Source organism: Canis lupus, chromosome 29 (genome assembly GCF_003254725.2).
Source record: "Canis lupus dingo isolate Sandy chromosome 29, ASM325472v2, whole genome shotgun sequence".
Lineage (NCBI taxonomy): Eukaryota > Metazoa > Chordata > Mammalia > Carnivora > Canidae > Canis > Canis lupus.
In genome coordinates this window covers 39,411,358-39,430,878 of record NC_064271.1, presented here as the reverse complement: position 1 = coordinate 39,430,878, position 19,521 = coordinate 39,411,358, and the positions used below count along the sequence as shown (strand labels likewise).

Sequence of the window (19,521 nt, the reverse complement as noted above, 5' to 3'; positions counted from 1 at the left end):
TTCCTTGGGGATTACACTATCCCTAACCCCCTCCCAACTTGAAAGTATGTAATCAGCTACTCCTCCCAACCCCAGTGCTGTTCCTTCTGCCCAGGAGTCCTGTCCCTGTGCTCTAATAAAACCACTTTGTTTGCATCAGAAACATCTCAAGAATTCTTTCTTGACTGTTTGCTCCTGGATTCCCAACATTTCACATCAGGGCTACCATTAATGATTTCATCCATGGCTTTTTTGGAGGTTGTGCTATAAGATTAGAAGAGCAACTTCTGTCTTTAAAAAAAATTTTTTTTTGGTCTTGTCTTTGGCCTCTACTCTTTGCCTTGGCTTGAGAAAATTAAAGGGAACATATAATGGGTTGAATTGTATCCTAAAAAAGATGTCTTTTAAGTCCTAACCTCTGGGAAATGTGACCTTATTTGGGAAATAGGGTCTTTGCAGTTGTAATCAAATTTTTTTTTAAAAGATTTTATTTATTTATTCATGAGAGACACAGAGGCAGAGACACAGGCAGAAGGTGAAGCAGGTTCCCTGCGGGGAGCCCGATGGGGGACTTGATCCCAGGACTCCGGGGTCACGCCCTGAGCTGAAGGCAGACGCTTAACCGCTGAGCCTCTCAGGCACCCCTCAATTTAAGATGAGATCATAAGGTGTTAGGGTGGGGCCTAAATCTAATGGTTGATGTCCTTATGAGGAGAAAAGTCCACATGATGATGGAGGCAGAGATTGGAGTAATACAGCTGTAAGCCAAATGCCACCAAGGATTATTGGCAACCACCGGAAGCTAGAAAGCGGCAAGGAAGGATTCTTCCCTAGAATTTTCAGAGAAAGGCCTTGCTGACAACACTGATTTTGAACTGGTCTCCAGATTTTGAGAAAATAAATTCTGTTGTTTTAAGCCACCTAGTTTTTGGTACTTTGTCATGGCAGTCCTCAGAAATTAATGCAGGAAGCCTTAGACCTCCTGGTGCTCAGAACAATACTTACTTTCTTTAGAAACAGAAAGAAATTGTTTCATTCTTTCTGATTCCTTCTCATTCTCTCAAACTGTTCAACCACACTGTATTGTGTTATATTTTATTTATTTACCTGACTAAAGTATGAGTACAAAGCCAAGAACTTTCTCTTGTTCAGGTTTTAAGTCAAATAATAGGAGTTCAAAAACATTTTATGACTGAATGAAAGGATCTTGGAAAACTTGTCAAGTCCCTTGGATAAGTTCTTTGGCTTTGAAATTCTTCAGAGAAGTCAGTGGTCAAGAAGAGTTACTGGAATATTATAGTTTTCAGGGTTTGGTAATATTTGAAAGAGCAGCTTCAAAAAATGGAACAAAAGTCATATTGTAGTAGATAACTAATGAGTGGAAACAGGCAAATGGAGACACTGAATCTAAGTAAATGAAGTATGTTAAAATAAATTTGGTTGTGAAGAGAAGGAATAGTATCCTGAGGGAGAGCAGGGGACCAGAGAGGTTTTTTTTTTTGTTGTTGTTTCTTAAGATTTTATTTTTTTTAAGTAATCTCTGTACCCAACATGGGGCTGGAATCCACAGTCCTGAGATTAAGAGATGTATCCTCTACTGACAATCACCGGGCACCCCGTCATTGTTTTTTAAAAGTATTATGTTATAGGCTGTAGGGAATGAGGTCGTAAAGAGGGGGAAGATTAGGATATGAAAAGGGAATGATAGGGATGCGTGGGTGGCTCAGTGGCTGAGCGTCTGCCTTGGGCTCAGGGCTTGATTCCGGGGTTCTGGGATCGAATCCCGCGTCGGGCTCCCCGCAGGGAGCCTGCTTCTCCCTCTGCCTGTGTCTCTGCCTCTCTCCCTTTGTCTCTTATGAATAAATAAATTTTAAAAAGGGAATAATAAAATCTCTTTCCTGTGTAGATACTAGATAAGGGGTTTTCAGTTGGGTCTGAAGTCCTTGGTGATGGTTGAGTGTCTTCTCAGGGGTTTATAAATTCTTGGAGAAGCTTAGAATTTTGTGTTTTAACTGATAGGAATAAATGCATGTAAGCATATGCTGCATCTTTGCATGGCCACATTATAATTATTATCAGTTTTCGTGTCTCCAAATGAGAACAGAGGTGAACAGGATATGTTAGTGGTATACTCCTAGTAAACGCAGGTTTTATATATTCACTTAGGATGGTCAAACAATCGATCCATTGTATGTCCTGTTGAAAAAGGCTGTGCCAGATTAGTGGGTGTCATATTAATGTGGTGAATAATAGTTTAGTATCAGTAAGGTATCACTATTCTATTAAATTTATATGATTTTGAATTTTATTGGTTTCATTTATATTTAGTTTATAAATGTTTATTTTTTTATTGTGATAAAACATGAATAACATAAAATTCACCTTTCTTTTTTTTTTAATTTTTTTTTATTGGTGTTTAATTTACCAACATACAGAATAACCCCCAGTGCCCGTCACCCATTCACTCCCACCCCCCACCCTCCTCCCCTTCTACCACCCCAAGTTCGTTTCCCAGAGTTAGCAGTCTTTACGTTCTTTAACTATTTTAAAGTGTACAGTTCAGTGGCATTTAGCATATTTACATTGTTGTGCAACAGTCACCACTCTCTATGTCTAGTTTCATCTTGCTAAAAGGAAACCCTGGACGAATTAAGCACTCAGCTCTCCCTTCTCCCCTGGCTGCATAGTCCCTGGCACCCACCAGTATGGTTTCTGTCTCTAGGGATTTGCCTGTTTTGGAAATTTCATATGAATAGAATTATAATATGTAGTCCCTTATGACTTTATTTTTTTATTTTATTTTATTTTTTAAAAAGATTTTTATTATTCATGAGAGACACACAGAGAGAGAGGCAGAGACACAGGCAGAGGGAGAAGCAGGCCCCATGCAGGGAGCCCTACGTGGGACTCGATCCTGGGTCTCCAGGATCACACCCCGGGGCTGAAGGCAGTGCTAAACCACTGGGCCACTGGAGCTGCCCTTTTGACTTAAAAAAAAAAGTAATGCATCACATGGTAAGGAATTTAGAAGACATGAAGAATATACTAAAAAGATTCCCTTTCCTGATCCCTAGCCATCTAATTCTCCAGAGGCAAACCAGTTATCAATTTTTGAGGTATCTTTTTTGAGATATTCTATACATTTGGAAACATATTTGTATGTATGTATTCTCCCCATACAAATGATTGTTCACCAGCTGCACTGTTCTGTACATTGCATTTTTTACTATAACAGTATATTTTAGAAATCTTTTTGTCAGTACATTCAGAACTACCTTATGTTTTCTTTTTTTTAAAGATTTATTTATTTTGGAGAGAGAGTGCGTACTAGTGGGGTGGGGGAGGAGCAGAGGGAGAGAATCCTGGAGCAGACTCCCTGCTGAGCACAGAGCCAGATATGGGACCAGAAGCCAGGTCCCTGAGATCGTGACCTGAGCTGATATCAAGGGTCTGCTGCTCAACTGACTGAGCCACTCAGGTGCCCCCTAGAACTATCTTACGTTTTTTTAAAAGCTACTAATATTTCATCATTATGGGTATGCCAGATGTATTTAACTGATGCTTTATTAAAGGATGTTTATGTTATTTGGGATCTTTTGTTGTTATAAGCAAAGCTACAATTAATGACTATATATTATATACATATGTGAGAATATATCCATAGGATAAATACTCTGGAGTGGAGTGCTGGTTTCAAGGTATGTGCATTTATCATTTTGTTGGATAATGATTAATTGCCCTCTGCAGAAGCCAGAAGTTTATCTTTCCACCAGCAATCTGTGAGCAATGCATGTGCAATTTATTGTGATGCTCAACTATGCGGCTATATTTTTTAATATTTGATAATCTAATTGTCAAAAATATTATTTTGTTGTGCTTTTCTTAATTATTTATTTTGGAGAGAGTGTGCACATGCATGAGCAGGGGGAGGAATAGAGACAAAGGGGGAGAGAATCTCAAGGAGACTCCTTTTTTTTAATTAAATTAAATTAATTAATTAATTAATTTATTTACTTATTTATGATAGTCACACAGAGAGAGAGAGAGAGAGGCAGAGACACAGGCAGAGGGAGAAGCGGGCTCCATGCACCGGGAGCCCGACGTGGGATTCGATCCTGGTCTCCAGGATCGCGCCCTGGGCCAAAGGCAGGCGCCAAACCGCTGCGCTACCCAGGGATCCCAAGGAGACTCCTTCTGAGCACACACCCTGAGATCATGACCTGAGCCCAAATCAAGAAATGGATGCTTAACCAACTGAGCCTGTTGTGCTTTTTAAGTTAAAGTTTTTAATATTACATTTTAAAAATGTTTCAAACTTAGAGAAAAATTCAAGAATAGTACAAAGGGACTGCCACAAATTTTACCACATTCATGTGTGTAATTTTTCTGAACCAATTGAGAATAAGTTGCTGACACGATGCTCCATCATTCTATAAATTCTTCAATCTGTATTTCCAAACTCTATATAATAAAGCACAACAATGCCACCATCAGAATCAGGAAGTTCTCTTTGATACAATTCTACCCTTAACCTACAGATCCAGTTCAACTTTCTTGTCTTGTCTCAATGATGTCCTTCGTATCAAAAATGAATTTAAGAAATGAATAAATAAATATTTTTTCCTATTAGTCTAGGATTACGTGTTGTATTTAGTTGCATGTCCCTTTAGTCTCTTTTAATCTGCAACAATTTTTTAGTCTTTGCTTCTCTATTGTGCAGAATTTTAATACTTTTGAAGAGTACAGGCCAATCATTTTATTTTATTTTATTTGAGAGAGAGCACGAGCATGAGAGAGAGCACACGATCAGGAGGAAAGGGCAGAGGGAGGGGGGAAGCAGCAGGAAACCTGACGCCAGGTCCAATCCCAGGACCCCAAGATCACCAACTGAGCCACCCAGGCGGCCTCATGCCAATCATTTATAGAATATTCCTCAATCTGGGTTTGTTGATGTTTCCTTATGAATAGATTCAGGTATACATTTTTGGCAGGAATATCACAAAAATATTCTTGGTGTAACATTAGGAGACGTGTCAATTTATTAAGTTTGGTTATTTACATAAATTAGTATCTGGTAGGTTTCTTCACTATAAAGTTATTATTTCTGCCTTTGTACGTACTTAATAAGTATCTGTGGGAAGAGCATTTGAAACTGTTAATATTTTTGTATTTAATCAAGTGTTCATTTAGTAATTTTAGCTTTCATTGATTCTTGCTTGAGATTTTCTAATTATACTTGTATTTTTTAGTTAGCATTCTGCTGTATGCAAGAGCTTTTCCTTCTCCCCGTTTATTCACTAATTTTTGCAGATTCGTGAGTTTCTATTTTATTTGCTTGGCTATCTGTTATTGTTATTTATTGTGATGCTTAGATTGATTTGAATATTTGTGTCCTTTTAACAATCCCCATTAATTTTTTATTACTTTTGTACTTTCTTGTACAATAATATCATCCTTGACCCAGTTCTTGAAATTAGCCAAAGACCGGGATACCTTTTTGCTAGAGAATGGTTTTTAAAAACCAAGATCTAAAAATTAGAGCAGAAGACAAACCATTAGAGACTCCAACTCTGGGAAACAAAGAGTTTCAGGAGGGGAGGTGAGTGAGGGAGATGGGGTGACTAGGTGACAGGCACTGAGAAGGGCACTTGATGGGATGAACATTGGGTGTTATACTATATGTTGGCAAATTGAACTTAAATTGAAAAAAAACAAAACAACCCCCCCCCCCCACCACCCCACCACCACCAAGATCTGGGTACGAGGTGTGCACATTGATACTGAAGTGTTATTGCTTTCAACCCTTCCAGTGATCACCGCCAGGAAATACATATATACGGTTACATCTATATTTATCTGTATATTTTAAAAAAATGTGAGTTCATACTAATACTCCAATTGCAGTTTAGTGCCACAGGATTCATTCTAATCTTCACTACTTCCATATCTGTGGTGTCTTATTTTTTTTTTAATTTTATTTATTTATTCATGAGAGACACAGAGGCAGAGACACAGGCAGAGGGAGAGCCCGATGCAGGACTCACTGCCAGGACCCCTGGGTCATGCCCTGAGCCGAAGGCAGATGCTCAACCACTGAGCCACTCAGGCGTCCCTACAGCCTCTTTGATAGTGAAAAAATTGGTTACCATTATCCTCAATATATTTACTTATTTTTCATTTTACTAGTATGTAAATAGTCTACCAAAAAATTAATGTAAATATTGTAAAAAAAAAAAGTTTAAGATTTTACATCCTTATGAAAAATGGTTATTTGAACGAAATTTAGAAATTTAGATTTTTCTTACAAAAATTATGTTGACACGATAAGGCTTCTTTTGTGTACGTATGATTTTATTGACTTTCTTTGTTCCATCATAAAAGGGTATTTTTACAAAATATTTATGGATTTCTTAACTTCTCCCAAGTGCCTATAATCCTTTGATACTCAAATCAGTCTTTCTAATCACCTATCCCATCAGCTTTTTGCAAAATTTGCTGTTGATTTTTATCATATTGTCATGTGGTCTTCAAAAAAACTTTGATATTATAGTTCTTAAAGGATATTTGAATGTGAATGTGAACTTTAAAAAATTTGTAATCTGTTAATGGATGAATATTTTTTCTTTTAGAGTGACTCTTAATTATATAACTGTTAGGAATCAGATACCGAATACTCAGATTCTCTATATTCGTATTTCTGTTAGGAAGGTATATTGAGAATTCAGGAGGCCACCCTTTGTGCTTTAAGGCTCTTTTATGAAGATTTGGGTCAGGGAATAAGTAGTTGTCTGGATTTGGGGTATGTGTAGAGTTGTTTTTCAGTCAAGATTAATTGACAATCTCAGGAGCCCAGTCTGCTAAAGATGGAAAACATGATAGGTATATTCCTATCTTTAAAAAAAAATACCAGTGAAGATAATTCTCCCTTAACTAATCTGCCATTAGTTCTTAAAATAAAGAAGGGCTTTTGAGCAACCAAACACTGGGACTATTCATTTGAAATCCTCCCTTGGACAAAAGTGAATAAATTTTCTCAACTTTATCCTGGCATCAAGCCGGTAAAAAAAGATCCTAGTCATTTGAATATTGACTCCTTATATGCATCCCTCCAAATCGTCTTAAAGCACATTTGAAACTACTAGGTATTATCCAGGACCATCTGTAGGAGATTGAGTTACTAAATTCTCTCCTGAGTATCAAGCGTTGCCTACTCTTCTGTAAGACACAGCATGCATGAGAAAAGGCAATAATCAGATATACATATTGAGCGGTGGTTCTTAATTATTACGCATTCTAGAAGGGCGTGTGTGTGTGCGCGCGTGCGCATGGGTCTATCTGTAGAGGAGGAGGTGTTGTAATGCCAAAACTATTATGTGCTCCTTCAGATCTGGTAAAATCAGGAGGGTCTTGAATGGCCTAACTATAAGTTAGTTTTCTTCCCTACTCTCCTCCTGAGGAATGAGATCCTCTAGCTAAACAACCCTCCTTATTAAATAGATCTGGTGCAGTTTCTGCATATCTGTGAATAACAGCTTTCATTTCCCTGCCAGCTGCAGAATTATTTAAACAAGCCAATCACATCCTCTTCTAGGATCCAGAGGACACCTCACCCTTTTGGTACTGCAAAGCCTGCTTTGCACAGCTCCTAGTGGTTCATTTTGTTCTGGAGGGCAATCTCTGTGCGCCGGCCCTGCATGAGTGTATGTGGCCACAGCTAATTTTACCTGTCCAGTATCAGGTGTTGTGTATTTGACCATCCTTGTAACTCTCGAACAGGAATCCTTTTTTCACCAATGAGGTAAATAGGGAGGCAGTTAAAACAGAGGGAGACATGCATTTTTCCAGGGAGCTTCACCAAGTTTCTCAAATAGTCTTGTAACTCTTGCCGTCCCTCCTCCCGAGGCTAAAAACTACTGGTGTATAAACTTTGTAGGATGTATTTACTAAGCTCTTTTGGAAAGTTTCTTTATTGCCTAGCATTTAAGCATGTGAAGTTTGTTTTAAACTTCCTCAGTTACTTGGATTAGGTATAAAATGGGAGTATTCCTGTTTGAGCCGAGCTTTAATCTGGGAGCCTGCTTTATGCTTTTGGGAGGGCTGATGTTGAATAATTGAAATAATAACAATGTTCAGCTTCTACTTTCGGGGAAATGAGTTGTGTTCATATGTTGCCTCTTTGAATCCTTACGTAAAAACAAATGTGGGGGCGCCTGGGTGACTCCGTTGGTTAAGTGTCTGACTCTTGATTTTGGCTCAGGTCATGATCTTGGTCAGGATTGAGCCCTGCATCCGGCTCTGTGCTCTGTGCAGTCTGCTCCTCCCTCTCCCTCTGCTCCTCCTCCCACTCATGCTCTCCCCCCTCCCCCCAACCAAGTAAGTAAGTAAGTAAATAAATAAAATCTTAAACAAAAACAAAATGTGAAGTGGTGATTTAAGCAAGACAAAATAGGCAAAGAGGATAAGCACAGCGGAGAGAAAGATAACACAATTTTAAAATATCAGTTAATATGCTTTTAGTTTAAGTATTAATAAGAGTACTGGCTTATATAATTGAGTTTTATTGGCATTTGTAGCTGGAAATTCCAGGCTTCAGGGTTGACTGGTCTAGCTGTTTAAAGGATATGATCATGAGCCTAGTTTCTTTTTCTCATTTGTCCAGGATTGGCTTCGTTGTTATACTGGCTTCCCTCATCGTGAGTGATAGATTTCAGCAACCACTGGGGCCATATACTTCCTTTTCCTCATCCATCTAATGGCAGGCAGATGCTCCCTACTCATGATCATTCAATACGATCTCTTAACTTCATTTTGATATTGTGCCACTTTCTGTGACCACGGGATTCCTAACCTTAGACCTATATTACCACTGTAAAGAAGACTTACTGGCTTGTACGCTGAGAATCATTAGTGTATAAATCAGATACACATTCTTCAGCTTTGTCCCTGGAAGTGAGTGCTATCTCATCCTAATTTCCCAGCTGCTGCACGATGGAGTAGAATGGGTGTTAGTGGGACCCCTGGACATTCATGATGTTAACTCTACTGAGAAATGATTAATTGAAAAAATGTCTGAAATAAATATGAGTAGCTTAGCAACATTTTTAGTGTACAAAATTTAACTAAAGGCTAGGCTCCTGCAAACTGGCTTCTGGGGCAGAGGCTCCTTTAGTTCAAAATAATTTTTAAAAAATATTTGATTTTTAAGTAATCTTTGTGGGGCTCACACTCACAACCCCGAGATCAAGAGTTCCACGCTCTACCTACTGAGCCAGCCAGGTGCTCCTCGTTCAAAATATTTTTACCCCGAGAACAAGACTTAACCAAATAGGGAGCCCAAATAGGGAGTATTCATAGAATACTATGAAGATGTATGTAAATTTAGATTGTGTAGAGTAACTCTGTGATTCAAGTAGCATAGTTGCAATAAATTTTATAATTTGACTCTGAGATAATATAAAATGTATTTATTGGTCTCTGACTGTGGTTGCTGACATAGAGCTCCAACAACCCTTTTAATTTCTTCAGCGATAACAGTACTAGGAACATTTTTTGTTCTAGTATTTGATCTATGACCCTGCTTCCCGACATATAGAGTTCCTAAATCCTTCTGAATTTCCTGGGCTATAGTAGTTTCTTTTGTTCTAATGAGGGGATTCTTGGTGGGCTCCTGGATGGGGGCTGGTTGCCAGGAAGACCAAACCATTACAAGCTTGGAATTCTCAGCCTGACTCCATCCTTCAGAGAGGGCAGGGAAGTTGGAAGTGGAGTTAAATGATAGGTCATGCCTGGCAGAGGAAGCCTCTGTAAATGGTACGCGGTCCGGAGAGCTGGGTTGGTGAACATGTGGAGATGTTGGGAGACTGGCTGCCTGGAGAGGGCGTGGAAGCCGTGTGGCCCTTCCCATGTAACTTCCATCTGGATCTTCATCTGTATCCTTTTATAAAAAATTGGTAAATAACCAGTAAACTCTTGTCCTGAATTCTGTGAGTTGCTCTAGGGAGTTATGTCTAGCTGCTTGGTGACGTGAAGCACAGGTGATGACTTGAAATGGGCATCTGAAGGCGGCAGGGTGGTGGGGGCACTCTTACGGGACTGGGCCTGTAACCTGCGGGATCTGCTGCTACCTCCAGGTGGATAGTGCCAGGATTGAGCTAAGTTGTAGGACACCCAGCTGGTATCACAGAACTGTTTGCGTGGGGAGACCCCCCACATCCTATGTGGGAAGTACTGTAGGTGTGGTGGTTGTGTGAAAGAAAGGAGTAACACAAGAAGAGGGCGGAGTTGGTGTTTTTTTTTTTTTTTTTTTAACTCAGACTTCTTCAGTTCTATAAGGATTACTAAGACCCCTGACATCTAGTTTTTGATTGTCTCAAGTGCCTGGTATCACAGACTGTCATCACCAAAGCACAGCAGTGACGTATGAGATAGAAATGCCACAGCAGCGTGACTCTTAGGCGTTGGATTCACCCTCGTTCTCACCCTATTTTATGTGGCAGATTATTTTGTTGTTTCACCTTCGTCACATGTTGCAGTGTGAAATATTCAACATAATCTCGCCTGCCTGCTCAGATCCCCTCGATGCCCCTGCCCCTAGGCTGCTCTGCCTCTGTAGCCTCCTCTGTTGCTTAGCAGAGCAGCGGGGCCCTGCTCCTTGGTGGTGCCCAGCCAGCCAGGCTGACGTGGGATGCTCTGGGGGGTCTCCTCCTGCTGTTCTTTCCGATCTTGGGTGAAAGGCCAGGACACAGGACTCAGGGGTCGCCCCCTGCACGTTTGTGGAGGCTGGAGGACACGATCTGGAAGTGCAGTGAGGTTTACTGTTAGTGGGATAAACACTGCCTAGAGGAAAGTAGGGGAGAGGAGAGAATCTTCCAGATTTTATTCCTCTTTTTTCTCTGTGGACTACGCTGAGGTTTTGTTTTGTTTTGTTTTGTTTTTGTAGACTATCAGGAGATGGTGCAAGGAGAGTACCAAGTAGATGCATTTGCCAAAGCGACCTATCGTATCTTTTCAGAGCTTGTTGTAAAGTGGTAGCTAGCACTTTGCTTTATGTGGTTCCTTGCCTTTGTTTCCCTTTTTTAAAAGCCTGATGCCCTCTGTGAGCAACTCCCAGATAAAGCCACTAGCATTCTAATCATTGCTTCAGGTTCTATTTACCAGAGAATTTGGGCTAAGATAAATTGATAAGGCATGAATTTGTGCCTTTTTTTTTTTTTTTTTGGACTGTCCTAAGATCTAGAAATAATTTCAGTAGTCACAGTACTCTTTTTGCCTAAAAAAAATTTATGGAAAAAAAATCACCCCTACTCCATAGTTATTTCTTATTGTTAAATTTAGTAGATGTAATTATTTAAATTCTATTTTAGAAATTTGTACTTAGTATATTTTTAATGGCTAAAGAGTTAAAATGTATTAACTACTATTTTTATTTTTTATTTTTTTATTTTTTATTTTTTTCCAAGAGTTAAAGCAGAAATTTTAAAAATCCATTTTATATACTGTTTTAGGGACAAAAAAATGTAGTCCTCAACATTTAGGAAATCAATTTTATCCTCAGAAGTGCTTTGGGAGAAGACAGATTCTTGTGCCCTTTCCTCCAAAAGATACTTCTGTTGATATTCCTGAAAATGATGTGCTGCGGGATGCCTGGGTGGCTCAGTGGTTGAGCATCTGCCTTTGGCTCAGGACGTGATCCCACGGTTCGGGGATCGAGTCCCGCATCGGGCTCCCTGCATGGAGCCTGCTTCTCCCTCTGCCTGGGTCTCTACCTCTCCCTCTCTCTCCCTCTCTCTGTGTCTCTCATGAATAAATAAATAAAATCTTAAAAAAAAAAAAAAAAGAAAATGATGCGCTGCGAGAAGACAGATTCCTTTGCCCTCTCCCCTCAAAAGATTCTTCTATTTATACCCCTGAAAATGATGCATTTATAACCCCACCTCTCAAGGACAATCCTGTTGAGATCCCTCAACCTCTGCAAAGAGTGAAGAGATACTAGCAGAGAACCTTCTCAGGATGCAGTGCCTCGCTGAGGTGTAGTGCAAAGGATCCATAAAATGGTGGTTGCTCCAGGGGAGTGTGTTTGCTCCTGGTAGGCCGCTGTGAGAGAGCCCGCCGGCCCAGCAGGGCGGCCCCTAGGTGCGAAGTGTGGCCAGATGGGACTGCATGGCCTCCAGAGCCGCTTCCTCCTCCTCATCTTCTGATGCAGCCATCGCTCCTGAGGTTCGGGCCCTGCAGGGGCGTCGGTCACTTTACTAGGTGCTTTGCCTGAGGCCCCTGCTGTGACTTCAAACGATTTTGTCATTTCATCCTGATCATCCATGCTCTCAAAAGTGTCCTCTAACATTTCTTCTATGATGCCAGCCTCCATCATCTGTTTGGATAGCTCTTTCATGGTGGCCTGGATTTCTGGGATCTTCACGAGACTGCATGGCCTCCATCACTTCTGCTCTTCCGCAGGGAACCAGCCACTCGCAAAACCGCCAGCTGGTTCTTCATCCCCATGAGCACAGAGTTCACGTGAGCCTTGAAAGCTTAGAGCTTGCTCACAGCCTTCCTTGACCTGATCATCTCCTGGGCTAGGACCACACAGACGGCCTCCTGACCCTTCTTGGCAGCATCCTTCACTGACCATTTTACTTTTTCTTTTTCTCTTTGGATATCTCTTATTTGACTGTCAACTCTCATTCCCTTTCTTATCTTCAGTGACCATTCATTGACCAGCTCTTTGGGTGGCTTCTTCTGGGTTTTCCCAAACAGCCCCATGGTGAACTGAACTCGTCTTGCCCCTGCCGGCTTTCCGTTCCCTGCTCCCAGGCAGGTCACCGGCAGCCGCCTGGGCGGGGCAGGTGAGAGGAGACATATTTTTATTTTTAAGGATAATTTTGAACATTTTATAATTTTAAAACATTAAGAGAAATTGAAAGAATCATACATTGAACACCCATATGCCCATTACCAAGATTCTACAATTAGAATTTTATGGCATTTGCTTTATTACTTATCTATCTATTCATTTGTCAATCTTCTTTTAAAATTATTTAATTTATTATTATTATTACCTTTTTTTTTTTTTTTTAAGTAGGCTCTATGTCCAATGTGGGGCTTGAACTCACAGCCCCTAGATTGAGTCACATGCTCTACTGATTGAGCCAGTTGGGTACCCTAATCTATCTTACTTTTTAAAAATGAAATAAAGAAATTTTTATTATTAGAGTATAGTTGACATACAATCTTAAATTAGTTTCAGGTGCATAGCTCCAGAGTGACTTGACAGTTTATACTTACTCAGTACTCCCCATGATAAAATGTAGTCACCATACAACATTATTACAATATCATTGACTATATTCCCAATGCTGTACTTTTTATCTCTGTGACTTATTTATTTTTTAACAGGAAGTTTGTAGCTCTTAATCCCCTTCATCTGTTTTGCCCACTCCCCACCCCCTTCCCTCTGGCAACCATCAGTTCTCTGTACTTATGAGTCTGTTTCTATTTTCTTGTTTGTTTATTCATTTTGTTTTTTAGATTCCACATATGAGTGAAATCACATGGTATTTGTCTTTCTCTGTCTGGCTTACTTCGCTTAAGATAATACCCTCTGTGTCCATCTGTGTTATTGTAAATGACAAGATCTTATTCTTTTTTATGGGTGGGTAATAGTCTGTTATGCACGTGCGTGTGTGTGTGTGTATGTGTGTGTGTGTACCACATGTATATCCATTCGTCTATCGATGGATACTTAGGTTGTTTCCATATCTTGGCTCTTGTAAATAATGCTGCAGTAAACATAGGGGTGCATATATCTTTTTTTTTTTTTTAAAGATTTTATTTATTTATTCATGAGAGACACAGAGAGAGAAAGAGAGAGACAAGGTAGAGGGAGAAGCAGGCTCCCTGCAGGGAGCCCGATGTCGGACTTGATCCCGGGACTCTAGGATCATGACCTGAGCTGAAGGCAGATGCTTTAACCGCTGAGCCACCCAGGTGTCCCACTTTGGGTAAATTTTTAATGGAATTACTATATCGTATTACTATTTTTTTTAATTTTTATTTATTTATGATAGTTACAGAGAGAGAGAGAGAGGCAGAGACACAGGCAGAGGGAGAAGCAGGCTCCATGCACCGGGAGCCCGACGTGGGATTCGATCCCGGGTCTCCAGGATCGCGCCCTGGGCCAAAGGCAGGCGCCAAACCGCTGCGCCACCCAGGGATCCCCTGTATTACTATTTTTAATTTTTTGAGGAACCTTCATACTGTTTTTCCAGTGTTTATGCCAATTTTTATTCCCACCAGCAGTATGTGAGTGTTTTCTCCTCTATATTCTTATCAACACTTGTTATTTCTTATCTTTTTGATACCGACCATTCTGACTGGTATGAGATGATACATCATTGTGGTTTTAATTTACATTTCCCTGATGATTAGGGATGTTGAATGTGTTTTCATGTGTCTGTTGGCCATCTGTATGTCTTTGGAAAAATGTCTATTCAGGTCCTCTGCCCAATTTTAAATTGGGTTATTTATTTTTTTAGTGTTAAGTTATACAAGTTCTTTTATGTATTTTGGATATTAACCTCTTATCAGATGTATCATTTGCAAATATCTGCTCCCATTCAGTAGGTTGCCTTTTTGTTTTGTTCTGTGCTGAGGATTCTTTGCAGTTTTCACTACTGTGCTTTGGAGATTTTTATTTTTAGAATGTGTAGATGTACCTCATTCTTTTAATTGCTGCAGAGTATACAATGGTATGAATATATCATTTTTAGGATTTTTGTTAAAAACAATCCTGCAGTGTATATCATTATACATGTGGCCTTATGAACATAGGCAAATAAATTGTCAGATCATACATAACATGTTTGCATTACATTTTAATATGGTGTGCCAAACTACCTTCCAAAATCATTAGTGTGTGAGGGAATTTATTTCCCTCCCTCCCTCCCTCCCTCCCTCCCTCCCTCCCTCCCTCCCTCCCTCCTTCCTTCCTTCCTTCCTTCCTTCCTTCCTTCCTTCCTTCCTTCCTTCCTTTTATTTATTCATGAGAGACCCAGAGAGAGAGAGGCAGAGACACAGGCAGAGGGAGAAGCAGGCTCCATGCAGGGAGCCCGATGTGGGACTCTATCCCGGGATTCCAGGATCACGCCCTGAGCTGAAGGCAGATGCTCAACCACTGAGCTACCCAGGCATCCCCCCCATCTTTAACACATGCCGTTAAACCTTTTTAACCCTTTTTCTTAAACTTTTTAAACTTTTGCCAATTGAATCAGTAAAAACTACTTTGATCTTTTAATTTCTGTCGCCCTTTACTTGTTAGGTTGAGCTCTTTATATATTGGATTTCTTTTATTCTTTAAATATTCTTTGGTATTCTACATCCATTATTCTATAGCATTGTTTTTCTTAGCTTGCAAGAGTTATTTATAATTTGATTTTGATTATATAGGTAATACATCAATGTATTTTTATACCTTTTCTAATAATACAGATAAATTCATTAGTTTTTTTTACCATTCTCCTCCATGTCATTCTCCTTCCAGTAATAGTTACTCTAATTTGGTGCCTATCATTCTAGATCACTGCTGTCCAGTAGAAATATAATATAATCATGTGTATAGATTGTAAAATTCAGTAGAAATATAATCATGTGTATAGATTATAAAATTTTCTAGTAGCCACATTAAGAAAAAGTAAAAAAAAAACAAAGTAATAAGCAAATGGAACTAATTTTTATAATGCATTTTATTTACCTCAATATGCATATCATCTCAATATGTAATTAGAAAGGGGGTGTATATTTTACATTTACATCTCAATTTGGATGCTGAATTTTTTTACTGTGAATTCTTGATCAGTATTTATATTTGATAATAGAGTTGAAAAAATAGATTTGTATTCCCATGTTCTAAACATAGATAAATGTTGTTCACTATCTGGAGTTTTAAAAATTTTGTTTATATTCATATCTACATCTATAAAACTAGTTCATTTGTTTAAGAAGAATCAGTTTGACTTGAAGCAAATCATGTTTTAAAAGTATGTGTATCCAAGTTAAGTAAATATACTATGTCAAATCTGTATTATTAACATTGAATTCAAATGATCATTGTTAACTTAAAAAGGATATCTGAATTTAAATATCAACAAAGTAGTTTTCAAAATTTTCTTACAACTTTTGCATGCAATTTGAGTATGACTCTTAATTATAATTAAAATTTTCTATTGATTCATATTAGAAAAATGTATGTAGTCGCTTACTGATTTGTATCATGAAGATTTTCACTTTAAACATATATTCTCTTACCTATCTGACCAGGTCACAAATATACTCTTCTTTTCCTCAAAGCTTCAAATTCAGCTCATTCATTTAACAGTGTGATATTGAGTAGAAAATGTAAATGATATTACCGTTTTTTTTTGTCTTTGATTATTGAATGTTTGACAAGCATTCTTTTTCTTTCAAAAAAATGTTGACTTGTAGTTAACAGTACAATAATTCTTTATAAAATTTCCATGACTCAACCAGTGAGCACTGGTGAAGAACAAAAAACATCATTAAAAAACTAAATTGTATGAATCCACTTTACAAAATGAATTAAAAAATGTGGATTCATACAATTTAGGTTTTTTTTTTTTTCTAAAGAAGCTGTTTCACTTGTTACATTATGAAAATACTGTACTCAACTTTTGTACGTAGACTCTATGAAAACTATCTTGAATATCGTTGTTAAAGCCATTTGGAATATGTATGCAAATGCTGTGATCACTGCCAGTTTATTGAACTGGTAAAAGAAATAGAACACAATTCATTTAATGACGTTTTTTGTTCTTCACCAGTGCAACTTTTGATCCTTGGGGTGGTGAGTTCAAGCCCCATATTGGGCGTAGATATTACTTTAGAAAGGGAGAGAAAGGAAGGAGGAAGGAAGGAAGAAAGAAAGGAGATTGATTACACTGGTCGTGTGATTACGTGTAATGTCAAAGAAAAATTGCATTGGACAAGTAAAATAGGCAAAAAGACCTTACTCCAAACTATTGCAATAGAGGGTAGAGATTGAATTTAACTCCCAGTACAACAGGGATTTATAGCCAGTGGGCAGGATAAGGGAGTGAGTGGGTGAAAAATTACTGAGAGGAACTAGGTTATGATCAGGACGGAGATACGAAGCATTTGGTAAGGCATCAAGAGTGGAGGGATTCTTGCCAAGTCTGGGCCTGGCAGGCTGCCTAGGCCAAAGCCAAGGTCTACTTGAGAAGAGGGCTCAGATGAGCCCAACTAAAGTTTGGTCAAAGGGGATGGTCTTGTCAGTAATATTAGAAAGAGCAATATCTTATGTGATCAAAAGGCTATGTACAATGTAATACGACCAAAACTTAACGGAAGAATATGCTGCTTCGGTTTAAAAATTTTAAGTTTAAATTAATTAAAATTCAATAAAATGAAAAATTTAGCTCCTCCGTTCCATTAACCACATATAAAATGCTCAAGAGCCACACGTGGCTCATAGTTACTACTAAATAACAAAATTTGGCCAAGTAAATTTGAAGATCTAATTGGATTTCTTAAAGAATTCATGCATTGGGTACCACCTCCCCTAGCAGGTCAGAGAGACACTCCAAAGAGTTGTATAAAAGGGAAGGTTTTTATAGAAGGAGGGTGGGGCAAGAAAGTTATTAGCAAAAGAAAATGATTGACATGGCTGTTTTCTAGGGGTAGGGGTCTCATCATGAAGAGTACCTCATATTTCTTTGGGGGAGAGAGGACCAGATGACTGACTCACTGGTGCTGCTGGAAAGAAAAATTTCCTGACTGACCAGTTAAGGCCACATTTTGGGGGAGATTGAGACTGCAGTTAGTTTGGGTGTTAAGCCCCAACTTGGGAACTTGGTCTGAGTGACTCCATTTAGGGCCTGTGCTTTTCTTAACACTACTGTATTAGGACAATAGAGTTCTAGACCTTTTGGGAGTGCATTTTCATACAAAGTATGTATCTGCCTACAATTTGTACCTATGTATATTTTTTCTGTACCTACAGAAATACTTAGCTTTGGGTATTCCTGGTAAACATAATGGAATTATGTTTGTATTTTGTAATTTGTACAAACAAGTTATTATTTTGTATTTATTTTCCTTTTACTAGCTCATTTCATTTACCCTATGTTTTGGAGCTTATTCTATGTCAATATGTAGAATCTGCCTCTTATTATTTTAGTGCTGCCTAGAGTAGACCATAGTATGCATGTATGCTAGTGATTTTAATTGTCCCCACCTAATGTGTTCCTAGATTGCTATCAGTATTATGTAACTACACAGAATGCTTTGTTCTTCCTTGTATTTGAATATTTTTCTAACGTAGATTCTGAGAAGTAAAATTACTGCAATTTTAGAAGGTTTTACACATGTACAATGTTAATACTCTCAGACTACCATCCAAAATGCTGTTTTACACTCCCATAAATAGTACCAAAGAGAACTCTTTTCCCTGTACCCTCATCCACTTGACATTCTTTAAGAATTCTTTAAGAATTTTCCCAATCTTGTGGATGAAAAGAGTTTTTAGTATACGTTTTTGATAATTAGTGAGATTTAGTGATTTTTCATATTTTTATTAGTATTTCATTTTTTAACAACACCAGTTCTTTATTCCAAAAATAACAAAGTATTATGTAAAGGCAGTATACATATCCTGTGTTCGTGCTTTCCTTTGAGTAACTTTGGTCAGGTTGTTGGGGTGAGTCAATTTTCAGTTTGTATCTCTGTGGACAAATATCATTAGTGTTTTTATTTTCTACAATTTACTGAGCAGTAAAACTGCTTAAAGGCTATGTTAGGAGGAGGAAATATCCTCTGCCCTTCAAGGTCTTTTTAGCAGGACTAAGAATTAAATTGGCATGAAACAGATTAACAGGAGAAAATCAAATTTATTTTTGTACATATGGGGAGTCCACACAGACATGAGATTCCAAAGACCAGGAACTTGAGGCGTATATGGCTTCCTGACCTAAGAGGTTCAGGGGTATTGGGATACAAAGGGGAGGAAGACCTTTGGCAGGAAGGTGAGAGTATATGTATGGAAAATGTACATATATGTTACAGAGATACAGTAGATATGTTTCTTCAGTAAGGAGCAATCTCTGTTAGTAGCTTTCTTCCAGGTATAGGCTCCCCTTTCCAGTGTAAATTTAGGCAGTTGAGGGGGAGGTTAAGAGCTTTTCTTGAATCTGCTGGCTTTTAATTCAGAGTAATCTTCATGCCAGAATGGCTCATTTTTGGGGCAGCCTGCCCTACACTTGTATATGAGATAAAAAAAGCCTCTTTTTTTTTTTTTTGTACCTTGTTTATGTTACATTGTTACATATTGTTATGCATACATTTATTATGTTTTCAGACAGGAATTAGAAAATACATTCTAAGTTCACAAACTGGTAGCCTTGCAAATGGCTAGACTAGCTGTTCACTTTTTTTAAAAAAACAAAATTCAGCTGAGTACATTTTGAAGATCTTACTGGGTTTATTCAGTGATTTATGAATTAGGCAGCATCCCAT

General features: G+C 38.5%; 1 protein-coding gene and 1 pseudogene across 4 annotated transcripts in view; one reads left to right on the top strand and one right to left on the bottom strand.

The window, feature by feature from the left end:
- RAD54B (RAD54 homolog B) overlaps positions 1–19,521 on the top strand; it is a 100,798-nt gene that overhangs the window by 17,759 nt on the left and 63,518 nt on the right. The window lies entirely within an intron of this gene.
- Positions 12,108–12,805, bottom strand: LOC112650702 (charged multivesicular body protein 3-like; annotated as a pseudogene).